Below are 17,316 nucleotides of genomic sequence, written 5' to 3'. Positions count from 1 at the left end.
GGGCTGGCTCAGGCTTGCCCTGTACCAGCCCCTAGTTAGGCTGACTTAGGCCTAGTCTGCCGGAGGAGCCCCCATAATACACCGGGCACCTTCTCTCTCTCTCTCTCTCTCTCTCTCTCTCTCTCTCTCTCTCTCGTATTCTATTACTGCATCTTGCTAACTCGGCCATTCTGGATGTCACTAACTCGGCTTCTTCTCCGGAGCCTTTGTGCTCCACGGTCTCTCAGATTAACTCATATCGCAGCGGTGCCTGGACAGCGTGACGTGTGTGGTTGTGTTGCTGCCGTGGTCCTGCCAGATGCCTCCTGCTGCTGCTGCCATCATTAGTCATTAGTCATACTTCTACTGTTATTATACACATATGACTATTGTCACACATGTATACTGCCAGATATTAATACATACTTTCAACATATTGTACCGCAGTAGCCAGAACTATAACTATAATATTATTACTTTCAATAATGTTGTTGTAAGCTACTGTCATTACCTGCATCTCTCTCTCTCTCTCTCTCTCTCTCTCTCCCTCTCTCTCTTTCTCTGTCTCATTGTGTCATGTGGATTACTGTTAATTTGTTATGCTGATCTGTTCTGTACAACATCTATTGCACGTCTGTCCGTCCTGGAAGAGGGATCCCTCCTCAGTTGCTCTTCCTGAGGTTTCTACCGGTTTTTTTCCCCGTTAAAGGGTTTTTTTGGGGGGAGTTTTTCCTTATCCGCTGCGAGGGTCATAAGGACAGAGGGATATCGTATGCTGTAAAGCCCTGTGAGGCAAATTGTGATTTGTGATATTGGGCTTTATAAATAAAATTGATTACCTGGTCTTGTTTAAAAACCCCAGAGATAGGTTACAGATAAATATATTGGCTCAGCAATTTTTTTCAGAAAGCTTTGAAGATGCCACCAGAGACGCTCACGGTTATTTAATCGTAGATCTCACCCCAAATTGTCCAGAACAATACAGACTGAGATCGGGGTTGTTACCGGAGCAGTGGCCCGTCATCTATCTACCTAAATCACGGTCTTCCTGAATCGTCATCGTCATCGTCATCATCATCATCATCGTCGTCGTCGTCATGTCTGCGCGTTTAAAAAGGAACGCTCCCTTACTGCATGCTTTGTGTCACGCCACGCCTCAGAGGCGTAAAGATATTCTCAACCACGGCTCTTCCGACTTTCTTCAGTCTTTGTGCAAACTCTCTTTAAATGTTTTGAAAGGAAACATTCCCCTGACCAGGGCTCAATATCAAAAACTCAAAAGGCAAAAGAAAATTATCAAATTGCTGGCAAATAAAAAAGCCAGCCTAAAAACCAAGTGCCGAGCTCTGATGACCCAGTCCGGAGGGTTTCTATTGCCTCTGCTTTCGGCGGTTGTGCCCATCTTTGGACAGCTTCTAGGAGGACTAATTAATAGGCGCTGATCAGAAAGAAAAAGAAAAAAGAAAAAAAAATGTCTCAAAAGATGTTTCTGGTCACGCCTCAACAGCTGAGCCGTATGAGTCAGACTTTGGGCAACAACAACAACTACGACGGTGAATCTCAGGCCATGAGACGTATGGCTGAAAATGATTTAGACGCAAAAATGAGGGATATATTAAAAGAACGGGGGCTTAATCCTTATGAAAAAATTAAAAAATATAACACTCTGTTACAAAGATACTTCACCCTGGTCAAACAAGGGGAGGAGGAACGTCGACTTTACCTAAAGACGGCGAGAGGCCTACCTCGCGACTCTGACGCGCCGGAAGAAAAACCGGATGAAAATGAAGAAAAGAGCGAGAAAGAGGTAGGACTGGATGAGACGGCTCGCGAGGTACTGCAAAATCTTCCTCAGCGCGACCACAAAAATGCCGAGTATATTATGAAGAAACTAGTCAAGAGCCAGGACGGGTGGACTCCCAAGGGTGAATTTATTCACGAGGGAAAGATTGTGAGAGGTTCGCATATGATTGACTTGTTTAAAAACCTAATAGTCTCTTATAAAAAGAAATCTCCAACGCCCAAGGGATGGACGGGGTTTTTGAATACGCTGACGGAGCTCAACATACCGATAAGCTTGGTGACCAATCCTCATGCTCGCGCTCAATATCGTCAACTCAAAACCGTCGGAGGGTGGCGTGAAGGAGAGCGAGCAGAAGAAGAAGAGGAAGAAGGAGAAGAGGGGGCCGTAGCGCCGGTCGAGAGGGAGAAAGGAAAGCAGAAAAAACAAGATTTAATTCCGTTTGCGGAGGAGGAGGAGGAGGAATGGGTTACGCTGGTAAAAAGGAGTGAAAGAAAAAAGTGGAAAACGGCCACTCTTTGGATTAATTATACGGCGTGATAATAACTTTAATAAAAGAGTAGTACAATAACAACAACGTTGACGTTTGTCTTGTCTTTTCTTTTAATTGTTAAACAAGTTGTAACAATCTTCGAACATTTCTAGAGAACAGGCGGTGTAGTAAAAAGAATCTGCTTGTTGAATCCTTGTACAACGTTGATATTTTTTCACAAACTTTGATACCATTTCATCATTTTTTACGACGTCATCGTGATACAGAGATAGCACGCTCTCAAAAGGTAGCCTGCAGGCCCTATGACATAAATAATAAACACAATGCTGTCCACAGGCGGTCGACGCGACATCTTGAAGTTGTCTTTTCTGGTACAGTAATGTTTTCTTACAACGGCTTTTTAAAAATTGTAACACGGTTTTCGGGTAATAGACAAAGTCGGGTGGCAGTCCGAACGAGTTGAAAAAAGTGGCACTCCTGTCTTGGTCCAGAGTGAGCGCTAGCCAGTGTTCTCCGGGCTGATGACTAGGATGCGTGTTGACGATCATGTAGGCGGGACGTCTGAATGAGCGCGTCAGCGCCGGTAGTTGGTCCGAAGCCCACACGCCGCAAAACGCATCTCCCAGTAAATGTCGCATGACACTTTCCAGTTGGTGGTTATTCATATTCTTTCTTTCTTTCTTTTCTCAATAATAATCCACCAGCACTTGACGTTTGGAGTTGATCTCCAAAATACTCTCATAACACGCGTACACGATCAGAGTGGTTGTATGCGGCAGGGGAACTCTGAATCTCATTTCCAACCTCAAGCACCCGCTGGAGACCGGGGACAAGGCGTCTGCGTCTTCGGCCGTGTTGAGATTAAACACAAACAACGAGTAACCCTGGTTAAAATCCTCCCTGTCGATGCCCAGCGGCAAATCTTTCAGGTGTCTTCCCGTGGCCGTATACATGTTGTAAAACTCTCTGACCGACTGGCCTTGGTCGAATTGAGGCTGGAAAGCTTTGGCGGGCATCTGTCTGCCGTCCTGACAGAGGGCCAAGTATTCCACATCATTGTGAGCAAAGTTGAAGGGCGACAGGTCACTTTTTCCCGTAAAGGCTTTGTGGTTCACCATAGCCAACACTACATATTTCGGCATCGTGCCCAAAAAGAGATTTTCTTGATTACATACTCGAGTATTTTCCGGGATGGAGTAAGTTTTCACGTTCAGTCAATTCAATCAATCAATCAATCAATCAATTTCATTTATAAAGCCCAATATCACAAATCACAATTTGCCTCACAGGGCTTTACAGCATACGACATCCCTCTGTCCTTATGACCCTCACAGCGGATAAGGAAAAACTCCCCCCAAAAAAACCCTTTAACGGGGAAAAAAAAACGGTAGAAACCTCAGGAAGAGCAACTGAGGAGGGATCCCTCTTCCAGGACGGACAGACGTCCAATAGATGTCGTACAGAACAGATCAGCATAATAAATTAACAGTAATCCATATGACACAATGAGACAGAGAGAGAGAGAGAGAGAGATGCAGGTAATGACAGTAGCTTACAACAACATTAATGAAAGTAATAATATTATAGTTATAGTTCTGGTTACTGCGGTACAATATGTTGAAAGTATGTATTAATACCTGGCAGTATACATGTGTGACAATAATCATATGTGTATAATAACAGAAGAAGTATGACTAATGACTAATGATGGCAGCAGCAGCAGCAGAAGGCATCTGGCGAGACCACGGCAGCAGCACAACCACACACGTCACGCTGTCCAGGCACCGCTGCGGTATGAGTTAATCTGGGAGACAGTGGAGCACAAAGGCTCCGGAGAAGAAGCCGAGTTAGTGACATCCAGAATGGCCGGGTTAGCTAGATGCAGTAATAGGATACGAGAGAGAGAGAGAGAAGGAGAGAAGGGGCCCGGTGTATTATAGAGGGGTCCTCCGACAGACTAGGCCTAAGTCAGCCTAACTAAGGGCTGGTACAGGGCAAGCCTGAGCCAGCCCTAACTATAAGCTTTATCAAAGAGGAAAGTCTTAAGTCTAGTCTTAAATGTGGAGACGGTGTCTGCCTCCTGGACCGTAACAGGAAGATGATTCCACAGGAGAGGAGCCTGATAGCTAAAGGCTCTGGCTCCTGATCTACTTTTGGAGACTTTAGGGACCACGAGTAACCCTGCGTTCTCGGAGTGCAGTGTTCTGGTGGGATAATATGGCACTATGAGCTCTCTAAGATATGATGGAGCTTGACCATTTAGAGCTTTATAAGTTAACAGTAGGATTTTAAATTCAATTCTGGATTTTACAGGGAAGCTGTACAAAGCTGACGCGGGACAAAGGATAGAGCGCGTTACCCCTCAACAGGGCCACCGCGTGACCCAGACGCACCGCGGGGGAAACGGTCGTTTTCTTGACAAACAAAGAAGCGCCCAATATTTTTAATTTAAAATTAGTGTTAGCGGCTTGCATGAGACAGAAGGCGGTCAGTTTAATTCTCAGATCCACAGAGTTCAAGAGAAGTCTCTCGCAGAAAAGTATGTCGGCGTGGAGAGGGCCCGGCAGGTGAAGCTCGCGGGAATTAGCGGTGAACCGAGCTCTCTTCACCAGACCTTTGTTAGGTCCGTTATTTGTCACCACAGAATCCATTCAGCCTGCTGTGTCTTTGTAAAATAACCCGGCGGTAAACTGACTTTTTAGAGAATCTTCTGAAAAGTTGAGGAGGGTTTCGATCATGGCTCTGTACAGGTGAGTGGCGCTGGCACTGACTGAAAATGGTATTCAGAGGATAATTCACGAGGCCTGCGGGCGCGTCGTTATCCAGGTTCGTACCGTCCGCCTTGGTAATTTTCAGTCGCAGGTGTAGCAAGGTGTCGTTCAAATCCAAATATTTTTCGCCGTCTCCGGGAATGAAAAACTCTATAGGCCCCGAGTCTGTAATGGCCGATAAAGGCAAAATCTCTGCGTAGAGCTTTTCGTCTATAGACAGCTGCGTCATGGGGGCTGAAAATAAATCCAGCTCCGCCATGCTGCACTCGGCCAATTTGTGATGTAAAAGATGATGTTGTAGAATGCATCGGCCACTGAACCGTCTTTTACAAGTTGCAATTGATGGACTCGGGGCTCATCCTACTCTCCAATGTGCTATGTGTGAGCTCAGTCCTGCGTGTTCTTTAATGAAGCAATAGAAGAAGATATTCGGTCTCAGTTAATGTAGTTTATTAAGCAGTAAAGGAATAAAATTACAGAGCTCTGGGTCTCAACTTCACGTCCCTGACGAACAACAAAGGTGTGTCAGTTCACGAAGTCTGACCTCCTGTCCTTTCCCTGACCCAGTATATTTGAGCGTAACAGAGTGTCATTGTGCACGCAAGGCGTTGTCCTCTTCTCATTGGCAGTTCCACTTCCTCCTTCACCACACCACGCCCCTGCCTCGTGTTAATCTGACTCCTTCCCGCTGACAGTGGGGGCGTGGTTCCTGTTTTGAAAGACAAGAGAACAACACAACTCCCTACACGTGCTGTACCTTACTATCTGTACATCACTTTCTATTCTTACTACCATATATGAAACTAATTATCTAAGCGTTGCAGTATGTGCTCCTCAGACTTCATGTCTCTTCCTCTCCTGTACTTCTCCACTTCTGCAAAGCAAACACATTCAGATCAGCTGAAATCATCTCAGTATTCTCATTGTTCACACATCTAAAATTTATATAGTGAAACACAACTGATAGTAAAACATATAAAATCATTCTATTCCCAACACAATGTGGACCGTACCAACACATCCCAGGGTGTATGTACAGATTGGGACCTAACTATATCCAACATGGATTCCAATCGAGTTACTTTAACGTCCCTGTTCAAACCTGCGTGATTCACAGTCATTTTGTTTTTAATAACCTGATCCAAAACACGGATTAAATGACAAATGACCGCGTGTTCCTCTACACGAGTTTAGTCCAGTAGTGACCCATTTTCATTCTATAAGCCAAAACTCCAGAGCTTGGTCTACGATTTCAATCTTTTCCTCGTCCCCTTTGGTCATCGTGTTGTAAATCTTGGCGACTGAGTGTTCGATGCGTCTCATCGTCTTAAAGTCATGCAGCAGGAAATCACAAGCGCCCCGGACCCGGTACTCGGACACGCAGAGACGGCGAGCGTTAAGAGCTCGTTGGATGGTAGGGATAAACCGACCCATCCAAAGTCTTTCCATCAGCTGGGAGTGGTGTACCTCGTAAAAATAGTCCGGCGTCTCTTCCAGACATTCGTGCTGACACTGACTCGGATGGTTGATTTGACACCCGTTGCCAATTTCCTTTCTGTACCGGGCCAAAACATACAGCAGCAGTTTACTCACTACGGCTCTCACCGTATTCAGAAATGCCACAGACAGCACCAAGTCCGTTTCATCGTGCATTGCTTTACAAGGAGGTCCAGTTCGCACATCTGCGGCGGTGGGAGCGGGCCGTGAAGAAGAACCATCGCTGTCGGGTGAATCGGGCGTTGTTGGAGTCGATAGAGGAGGACTAGAAGGAAAGCCCTGGGAGGGCTGCAGCGGCGGAGAAGGAGAGGCCCAACGCCTCAGCGACGGCGGTGCCGAAGAAGGCCTGATAAGGCCGGCCTCTGGCGATGAAGGAGCTGGTGAAGGCCTGATAAGGTCGGCCTCTGGCGTTGAAGGAGCTGATGAAGGCGGGAGAGACATGTTTTTCAGAGTCCGTCGGTTGTTTTTTAACGTCCGTCCCAGTCGTAGCTTTTTTAAACGTATTGGTACGGAGGGAGGGAGAGAGGGAGGAGTCTTCTAAAACAGCGTTTTTTTCACAAGCATAATGTCTCTAGAGCTCCGACTGCTGGCAAAGAGTTCCTTAATATTTTCCGCATTTTCCTCCATCATTTCCAACCAGTCTGTGAGAGGAATGCGTAATGACGCCTGGAATACAAAAACAAATTCATCCGGGTGTTTGTCTTTCAGCGACACCTGACGACTGGCTCGATAGAACCATCTGCCTGAAGCGGTGGGCGGGAGTGGGTGAAAGGTCACCATCCATCATCTTTAAATTTGACGGAAAGTGTATTATTCATTCTCTAACCTCTCCTAAAAATGCCCACCCTGGATCCAGAGGTGTTATCCAACTATAGACCAATATCTAATCTTCCCTTTCTTTCAAAGATCCTTGAGAAAGTAATCGCAGACCAGCTGTGTGATTTTCTCCATGATAATAATTTATTTTTATTTCAATCAGGATTTAAAGTGCATCATAGCACTGAGACAGCACTAGTTAAAATTACAAATGACCTTCTGATTGCTTCAGACACAGGAGTCATCTCTGTACTTGTTTTATTAGATCTTAGTGTGGCGTTTGACACTATTGACCATCAAATTCTGGTACAGAGACTGGAACACTTAATTGGCTTAAAAGGTCCTGCACTAAGCTGGTTTAAATCTTATTTATCTGATCGTTTTCAGTTCGTTCACGTTCATAATGAATCATCTTTACCTGCTAGTTTGTTTTGGAGTTCCGCAAGGTTCTGTGCTCGGACCAATCCTATTTACTGCTTCCTTTAGGTAAAATCATTAGAAATCACTCTGTAAATTTCCATTGTTATGCGGATGATACACAGTTGTATTTATCTATGAAGCCAGAAGAAAGTAATCAATTAACTAAACTCCATAATTGCCTTAAAGACATAAAAACCTGGATGAGCACCAATTTTCTGACATTCAGACAAAACTGAAGTTATTGTTCTTGGCCCCAAACAACTCAGAGACTCTTTATCTGATGACATAGTTCCTCTATATGCCATTGCTCTGGCCTCTATCACTACCGTAAGAAACCTCGAAGTAACATTTGATCAAGATTTGTCTTTTAATTCTTATTTAAAATAAACATCACAGACTGCATTTTTTCATCTGCGTAATATTGCAAAAATTAGGCCTATCCTGACCTGAGAAGATGCAGAAAAATTGGTCCACGCTTTTGTTACCTCAAGGCTGGATTACTGTAACTCTCTATTATCAGGTAGCTCTAGTAAGTCCTTAAAAACTCTCCAGCTAATTCAGAATGCAGCAGCATGTGTACTAACAGGAACTAAGAAACGAGATCACATTTCTCCTGTTTTAGCTTCTCTGCACTGGCTCCCTGTAAAATCCAGAATTGAATTTAAAATCCTACTGTTAACTTATAAAGCTCTAAATGGTCAAGCTCCATCATATCTTAGAGAGCTCATAGTGCCATATTATCCCACCAAAGTCTCCAAAAGTAGATCAGGAGCCAGAGCCTTCAGCTATCAGGCTCCTCTCCTGTGGAATCATCTTCCTGTTACGGCAGATACCGTCTCCACATTTAAGACTAGACTTAAGACTTTCCTCTTTGATAAAGCTTATAGTTAGGGCTGGTTCAGGCTTGCCTTGTACCAGCCCCTAGTTAGGCTGACTTAGGCCTAGTCTGCCGGAACACCCCTATAATACACTGGGCACTGTGTCATATGGATTACTGTTAATTTATTATGCTGATCTGTTCTGTACGACATCTATTGCACGTCTGTACGTCCTGGAAGAGGGATCCCTCCTCAGTTGCTCTTCCTGAGGTTTCTACAGTTTTTTTCCCCCATTAAAGGGTATTTTTTGGGGGAGTTTTCCTTATCCGCTGTGAGGGTCCTAAGGGACAGAGGGATATCGTATGCTGTAAAGCCCTGTGAGGCAAATTGTGATTTGTGATATTGGGCTTTTTAAATAAAATTGACTGATTGATTGACATCCTCCACCCTTCCCTCTCCCCTCCTACCAGAGGAGTTATACAGTCTGATAGCCCGGGGGACAAAAGAGTTTCTGAGTCTGTCAGTGGAGCAGCTCTGTGACAGCACCCTGCCACTAAATGTGCTCCCCTGCTGTGTGATGAAAGTGTGCAGAGGGTGGCTGGCATTGTCAAGTATTGCCAGAAGCCTGGACCGAGTTCTTTGTTCCACCACTGCCTCCACAGAGTCCAACTCCATGTCTACAACTGAACCGGCTTTTCTGATGATCCTGTTCAGCCGCTTGTTGTCTTTCCTCCTGGTGCTGCCTCCCCAGCAGACCACAGCATAAAAGAGAACACCAGCGACCACTGACTGGTAAAACATCTGCAGGAGTTTTGTGCAGACATTGAAGGATGCTAGCCTCCTCAGGAAGTACATCCTGCTCTGCCCCTTTCTGTAGATGAAGTCGGTGTTCAGTGACCAGTCCAGTTTGTTGTCCAGCTCCAGCCCAAGGTACTTGTAGGATCCCACAACCTCGACCTCCAGCCCCTCGATGCTGACTGGCCGTGGAGGTGGGGACGCTCGCCAGAAATCAACCACCATCTCCTTGGTTTTTGCAGCATTGAGCTGCAGCTGGTTTCTGTGACACCACCCGACAAAGTCCTTCACTAGGTTCCTGTACTCCTCCTCCCCTCCTCTAACTCACGCCACAATAGCAGTATAATCTGAAAATTTCTGCACGTGGAAGAGTTCATATAAATGTTGTCATGGTAGAAGTAATTTTAACACCTTTCACTAGTATAGACTACTAGTCTAATCTATAACAATGCACATCAATTTGTAAATATGAAACTTACAACATATAAAACAAACTACCTGCAAAGTAACTATAGCTATCAAATAAATGTAGCTTGAGCAGAATGTACAGTATTTAGTATATATATATATATATATATATATATGTATTAAGTAGCACAAAATGAAAATACCCAAAGTACAAGTACATCAAATTTGTACTTAAGTACAGTAGCTACTTGAGTAAATATACTTAGTTATTGTCCATCACTGCATTTGTCTCATCATTATGCTTTCTGTCTACATTTTTATGTAGACTTGACAGTTTACTTGGTACACCTAGAAAAATAACAAAAGCAGTTTAATATTGTATTAAGTCTAACATTTTATTGAAGTGTTGAGTTGTAGATGTAGATGTGTGTTACTGCTGTCAGTATAATCCAGTACAGTTCAACAGAACTGTACTGGATTATAGTGACAGCAGTTTCTTATTTAGTTTATCCTCACCAATATAAATGGGATCAAACAGGTCAGATGTTAAGCGGAAAATTTTATTCAGCCACACTTCGGACATCAGGTATATAATTCATATCAGATAATTAATATTTAAAACGCTGTTGAATAAATACTACAATAAACACAATTAATCTTTAAATACAATAAATAAATTACAATAAATTCTTAAATTAAAATCATTATTGAACGGTAAAAACACATAAATAAGCAAAAGAATACATACAAAGAACAACAATGAAATTAACAATGTTACAACATTTAATAATATAACAATATATCTTATATACTGAGACTGAATATTCCCCATTAGACATACCCCAAACGAATTACATTTCATATTTAACCACTGCAGAGATATCAGCGATGAATTTCAAAAGGACTACCCGAGCAACGTGATCTCACAGAAATACGTGAAATGACCACGACCTCTTAACACTGCATTCCGTGGTGGCAGCACGTAATGGGTTGAAATTACGTGCTGGTACCACGGAAACAAGGCCAATGTAAAGTCAATTAGGATCCTTTTTCATGGTGGACGCACAGATTCCCTGATTCAATAACGTCCTGTATACACACAAAAACACTAAAGTGTTCTTGATATTAAAACGGCAAATATATTCTGCAGTTATAATTTCCCACCAATAATAATAATAATAACTAGAGAAGCAATTTCTGAAGAAATTGCAGGTGTGAATGCTGCAAGCTGAAGCCACGCTGCGATGCTGCCTTGAATACAATAAAGTTTGAATGATTTGAATGTTTGAAAGTTTGTTAAAAAGCTGATGCCACACTGAATAACTGCCTTTAATAAAATAGAGTTTGAATGATTTGAATATTTGAATGTTTGTAGAAAGGCTGACGTCACACTGAATAGCTGCCTTTTTAATGTAATGATGTTTGAAGAATGTTAGCAGAAGATGAACAGGAGGCCACTAGAAAATGCATTTCCTGCGAACATGCGTGTAGATGCTGAATGCTGAAATGAATTCAAGACCATGGTTGAAAATGCTGAAAGTGCAGAAATATCAAACACATTGCCACAAACATCGGAAAATCTTCACAGAGCTGAACGTTTTGACATTTGAATGCCTGCTGTAGCTGTAGGCATATAGAAATGATGTCGTACTCGTACTCGTACTCGTCGTCCTCCGCTTATCCGGGTCCGGGTCGCGGGGGCAGCAGCCTCAGCAAAGAAGCCCAGACAGTCCTCTCCCCAGCCACTTCCGTCAGCTCTTCCGCGGGAATCCTGAGGCGTTCCCAGGCCAGCCGGGTGATGTAGTCCCTTCAGCGTGTTCTGGGGCGACCCCGAGGTCTCCTCCCGGTTGGACATGCCCGAAACACCTCCCAAGGGAGGCGTCCGGAAGGCATCCTTACCAGATGCCCGAACCACCTCAACTGGCTCCTCTCGATGTGGAGGAGCTTCGCTTTCTGGCTAAGCTCCCTCTTCACCACAACGGACCGGTTAAGCGCCTGCATCACTGCTGATGCCGCCCCAATCCGCCTGTCAATCTCCCGCTCCATCCTACCCTCACTCGTGAACAAGATCCCGAGATACTCAAACTCCTCCACCTGAGTAAGGACCTCCCCCCTGACCTGGAGTGGGCAATCCAGCCTTTTCCGTCTGAAGACCATGGCCTCAGACTTGGAGGTACTGATTCTCATCCCAGCCGCTTCACACTCGGCTGCGAACCGCCCCAGCAAGAGCTGGAGGTCACTGTTCGATGGAGCTAGGAGGACCACGTCATCCGCAAAAAGCAGGGACGAGATCCTCCCATCACCGAACCTGACACCCTCCACCCCTCGGCTGCGTCTAGAAATTCTGTTCATAAAGGTTATGAACAGAACCATTGACAAAGGGCAGCCCTGGCGGAGTCCAACCCTCACCGGGAAGAGGTCCGATGGGAAGAGGTTCGGGGATTACCGCCGCGACTGGCCCCAGCGGCCTTGCAGCCACAGCTCGCGACCACCGCCTCGACAATGGCAGAGTGAAACAACGCCCATTCGGACTCAATGTCCCCCTCTGCCCTCGGGACGTGGTCGAAGCTCTCCCGGAGGTGGGAGTTGAAGATCATCTGGACAGGTTTTTCCGCCAGGCGTTCCTCACTGTTCGTTTGGGCCTGCCAGGTCTGCGCGGCATCTTCCCCCACCATCTGATCCAACTCACCACCAGGTGGTGATCAGCTGACAGCTCTGCTCCTCTCTTCACCCGAGTGTCCAGAACATATGGCTGCAGGTCAAATGATACGACTACAAAGTCGATCATTGACCTGCAACCTAGGCTGTTCTGGTGCCACGTGCACCGATGGACATGGTTATGTTTGAACATGGTGTTAGTTATGGCCAAACTGCGACCCGCACAGAAGTCCAATAACTGAACATCACTCGGGTTCAGATCGGGCAGGCCGTTCCTCCCAGTCACGCCCCTCCAGGTCCCACTGTCATTGCCCACGTGAGCGTTTAAGTCCCCCAGCAGAACAATGGAGTCCCCGGTCGGGGCACTGTCCAGCACCCGTCCCAGGGACTCCAAAAAGGGTGGGTACTCTGAACTGTTGTTCGGTGCATAAGCACAGACAACAGTCAGGACCCGTTCCCCGAGCCGAAGGCGCAGGGAAGCAACCCTTTCGTCTGCCGGGGTAAACCCCAACATACAGGCAGAGAGTCTGGGGGCTATCAGAAAGCCCACCCCAGCCCTCCGCCTCTCACCCGGAGCAACTCCAACGAAGGAGAGAGTCCAACCCCTCTCAAGGACTAGGGTTCCAGAGCCGGAACTATGTGTCGAGGTGAGGCCGACTATATCTAGTCGGTAGTGCTCAACCTCTTCCACAAGCTCCGGCTCCTTCCCCGCCAGAGAGGTGACATTCCATGTCCAAAGAGCCAACTTCTGTAACCGAGGATCGGACCGCCAAGGCCCCCGCCTTGGTCTGCTGCCCAATCCACATTGCACTGAACCCTTCTGGATCCCTCTGCGGGTGGTGGGCCTGCAGGGGTACGAGCCCATGTAGCTGGTTCGGGCTGGGCCCGGCTGGACCCCATGGGCGAAGGCCCAACCACCAGGCACTCATCCACAGGCCCCAATCCCAGGCCTGGCTCCAGGGCGGGGCCCCGGTAACCCTCCGGGCTGGGTACACGTGTCCTTGTTTGTATCCATCATGAAGGGTCTTTTGAACCGTTCTTTGTCTGACCCTTCGCCCAGAACCAATCTGCCATGGGAAACCCTACCAGGGGCAAAATGCCCCCGACAGCATAGCTCCTAGGGTCATTAGGGCACTCAAACTCCTCCACCACGATAAGGTGACGGTTCTCCTCTGAGAAATGATGTCACAATATGCAAATTAAATGAGTTAATTTACTCCCATCAGATTCCCATTTCTTTATTTTGAGAATGAGATGACAAAAACAGCACAAAACAAAAGAAATCTACCGTGTAAATATGTTCAAAATGCTGCTTTACTGAGATTTATGAAATCCAATATGGCCGCCGCCTAGTGATGCCACAGTATGCAAATTAGATGAGTTAATTTACTCCCATCACAAACTTTGGGTCATGATGAGTAGTTTTCTCATTTATGGTATGCCTTTATCTCTCACCACTTTCAAGCGAAAGCCTTTTGAAATGTTGAAATGAATATTTTCCTCAATAAACTCTGGCACCTAAAGGGTTAAAATGGAGATTCTGCCCCTGTCATGTCTGCATGTAAGATATAGACACACACACACCATGTTTCTGTGAGTTTGTGTGGCACAGCGGTTACCATGGTAATATATGTGCACCTGGCAGAAGAGCAGAGAGAGACAGACAGAACACAGAGAAGAGACCTCTTTTAGTGGAGATTTAACTCCTCGAACAAGTTCTTCCCATTCCCAAATTGTTGGTCCAATCATCAAAATAAAGTGATGGTGAGAGAGATAAACTTGTCGTGAATGCATGTCTCATGTTTTATATGTGTCGAGTCAAAAATGTGATCACACGAGCAAGTTACAAATGTGTTGCACCTCAGCTGTTTTCCAGAAATTTCTCCTCTCAGTTTACATGGGAGTGAATGAGAAAAAAATCAGCGCTCCCTTCGCTTTGGAGCCACTCAGCAAAAATGTGTACGTGTAACAGATTCCATGTCAACCATAGACTGTATAAAATAATGAACATAGTCACCGTGACGTCACCCATCCGTTTCTGAAGACTGGATTTGATGCTCAAAATACTCTGCTCTGGACGTCGCAATCTTGGCAGTGCCTGACTCCGCCCAACTCCCGGACAATCAAAAACGGGCAAAGAGGCGGGCCGAAGGGAGCCTGGTTGTCTAAACACGCCCACCTCACTTGGCGCTGCTAAGTTAGCTAAGGCTAACAAGCTAGGCTAACAAGCTACGAGGCTAAGAAGCTACGCTACTTTGGCAAGCCCTGTGGTGTCGGCTGCTCCCGCTTGGTGCCAGCTCCCTTGCAGCTCTCTCACGAAACTTGAGGTAAGTTGAGTTTAGCTGAAACTAACGTTATACAACAAACCTTGAAAACAATGATTCAGCTGTTATCTTAATAAAAAACAAACAAACAAACAAAAAAACACTTCAACTTTTTTTTTTAAAATATATAACGCTAATTATTTATTACGCTCATTTTACTTTCATATGCACAGTGTGGATCATTGGTGACAGCTATGTCCGGCGTAATGTCCAGAGAGCTGCAGAGTCCTTGGGAAGCACCCTCAGCATGCCGGGTGTCCGTGTCTGCTGGTTTGGCTGGGGTGAACTGCAGTGGAGAGGCCTTCTCTCCTTCTTTTCCCACTCCCTGCGAGGAAGAGCAGCACCAGATGTCCTCATCATCCACTGTGGCGGCAATGACATGGGGAAGGTTAGCAGTGTCAAGCTGGTCAGCATGATGAAGGAGGACCTGCACCAGCTTCACCCCCAGCATCCTGGAATTAAGATAATATTTTCTTCATTGGCCCAAAGGTGCAGGTGGGAGGCTGGTGGCAATCCAGCAAAGATTGATAAGGCCAGGAAATGTGTTTACAGTGTTATGGCTACATTTAAATGGTGCCACAATTGAGCACCCTCACATCAGACACATTCATCTCACACCTAGGAGAAATTACATGTTTTTAAGTAACTTAGTTAATTGTCTTAAAGACCACCTCCAAACGCAGTGAACTGCTTACAGTTGGCAGTGTTACTGCTTTTGAATTTGGCCTTTAGGACACATTTTGTTAGGCCTGAACATAGCCCATTCATCTATAACTTGTTTAAAATTTCAATAAATTCTATTTATATTTGCACTCCTTTTGTCTTTGTTACTGACTGAATGTTATATTTCACAATCAAATCTGACTGTCAGTTGAAAGGACAAAGAAATCATACACTACAGATAAAACATTAAGCATTAATGTTTAACATTGTCACTAACAAAAAATTAAGCAGTCCATTTCTGTGTGGGCCTGATTATTTTAACTTTGTACTAGAAGATAACTAAGCACCTTACACCCAGCAGCAGAGTCTGAGAAGATTTTGGAGAGTAACCTTTGTTTGCTGCTCTGTTAGAAGTCTAGTTTTAACACAGAAGAATGTGACGGGCTCAAAGTGAAAAACAAACAATTAGCTGGACACAATAGTTCTGAAGCCCCCAAGGAGGTATCACTTGTTCGCTATGTTGCCAACTCTGAGAGGGTCTTCCTCAGGCAAAGGTATTGTGACGTTTTTATAGTGAGGCAAACAGAAACATAATCGACCAATTATGCAATACCGAGCAATACCCACAGAACCTTCTCATATGTCACAACGTCACAAATAAATAATACCTCCTACGGGACTTAAAACTATTCAGTGTGCAGATATTTCCTTGTTTTTCCACAAAAGGAGAAGAGTTTCTCAGTGAAATTTTCTTCATTTGTCTTAAAGAAATGTTCAAACAAAACCAGCACATAACATCAGCTTTTCATATTTTTTTTTACATTCTGCTGAGATAAATGCAAACTTGGGTAAATGTTAAGACATAAATGAAAACATTAAGATGCCATTAATAACAATTACATTTTGTTAATGGTTTAAATCATCACTATATTTCCAATCATCACAGGAAACTGATGAATGACAGCTTTCAAAAAAATTGCTTTTAATCTGAAGTAAATTTTGTCTGATCCATTTTATATAGCAAAAGTTATAACCATTACACAAACAGTTTAACAAAATTAAGTCAAAGCTTGCATTCATGAAATCATCACTATTAAAAGGTTACAAAAAGTACACATGAAATAAATGAAAAGATTTATAACAGTAATTATAAAACATATGGATTAGGACCCAGTGTCATTATTTGCAAAATCTTAATTTCTTGTGAAACAACCTCTTTAGGAGTAAACATCACATTGGCCTAGGCATTGTAAATTTCCTCAAGTGTCCTACAAGACAGAAAGATGACAGGTTAAAAATACAGGAAAACATTGACTACAGCCTGTCTTGGTTAAAAGCCCACTCACCACCAAAATGATCTTATTGCTGAGTGAGTGGCTGTCATTCATAAAATAGTTTTGTGTTTAAGTTCTGTGGATATTCGACTTGATATTTGAATGTGATTTTAAATTTAACTGTACTCTCAAAACAACTGGAGTATGAATGTACAATATGCAATTCATCCACATTAAAATAATTGTTGCTATCAAAAGGAAACTGAACTGTTCTCAAAGCTCACGGCCACTGTGGAGAGACCAGAACCATTTTTTGTACCAGGCTGTAAACATGTTGATTTCTGCTCTAAAGTTGGACATTTTAACATGGGGGTCTATGGGAATTGACTCACTTCCGCAGCCAGCCTCAAGTGGACAGTCAGTGAACTGCAGTTTTTGGCACTTCCGCATTGGTCTCACTCGTCTCCCCCGGAGGTTGGGGCTTGATGTCAACATTTCTGTGACCAGCACAAATTTTCCTATGTTTTGGTTTTTTGATTATGTATATACAGTGAACGCTGTGGCCGTATGACTGAGTTGAAGAGAAAATTTCTTGATGA

At 44.5% G+C, this 17,316-nt stretch overlaps 1 protein-coding gene across 1 annotated transcript in view; it reads right to left on the bottom strand.

Annotated features, from left to right (window-relative positions):
• Positions 1–274: 274 nt before the first annotated feature.
• LOC125878859 (uncharacterized) overlaps positions 275–17,316 on the bottom strand; it is a 265,428-nt gene continuing 248,386 nt past the window's right edge. Inside the window, exon 2 of the mRNA XM_049560317.1 lies at positions 275–490. The gene's annotated coding sequence lies outside the window, so the exon portion shown is untranslated. The remainder of the gene's footprint in view (positions 491–17,316) is intronic.

The sequence above is a fragment of the Epinephelus fuscoguttatus genome, linkage group LG19 (assembly GCF_011397635.1).
Source record: "Epinephelus fuscoguttatus linkage group LG19, E.fuscoguttatus.final_Chr_v1".
In the NCBI taxonomy this organism is placed as follows: domain Eukaryota; kingdom Metazoa; phylum Chordata; class Actinopteri; order Perciformes; family Serranidae; genus Epinephelus; species Epinephelus fuscoguttatus.
The sequence above is the reverse complement of the archived record's forward strand: the minus strand, read 5'-3'. Positions and strand labels throughout refer to the sequence as shown.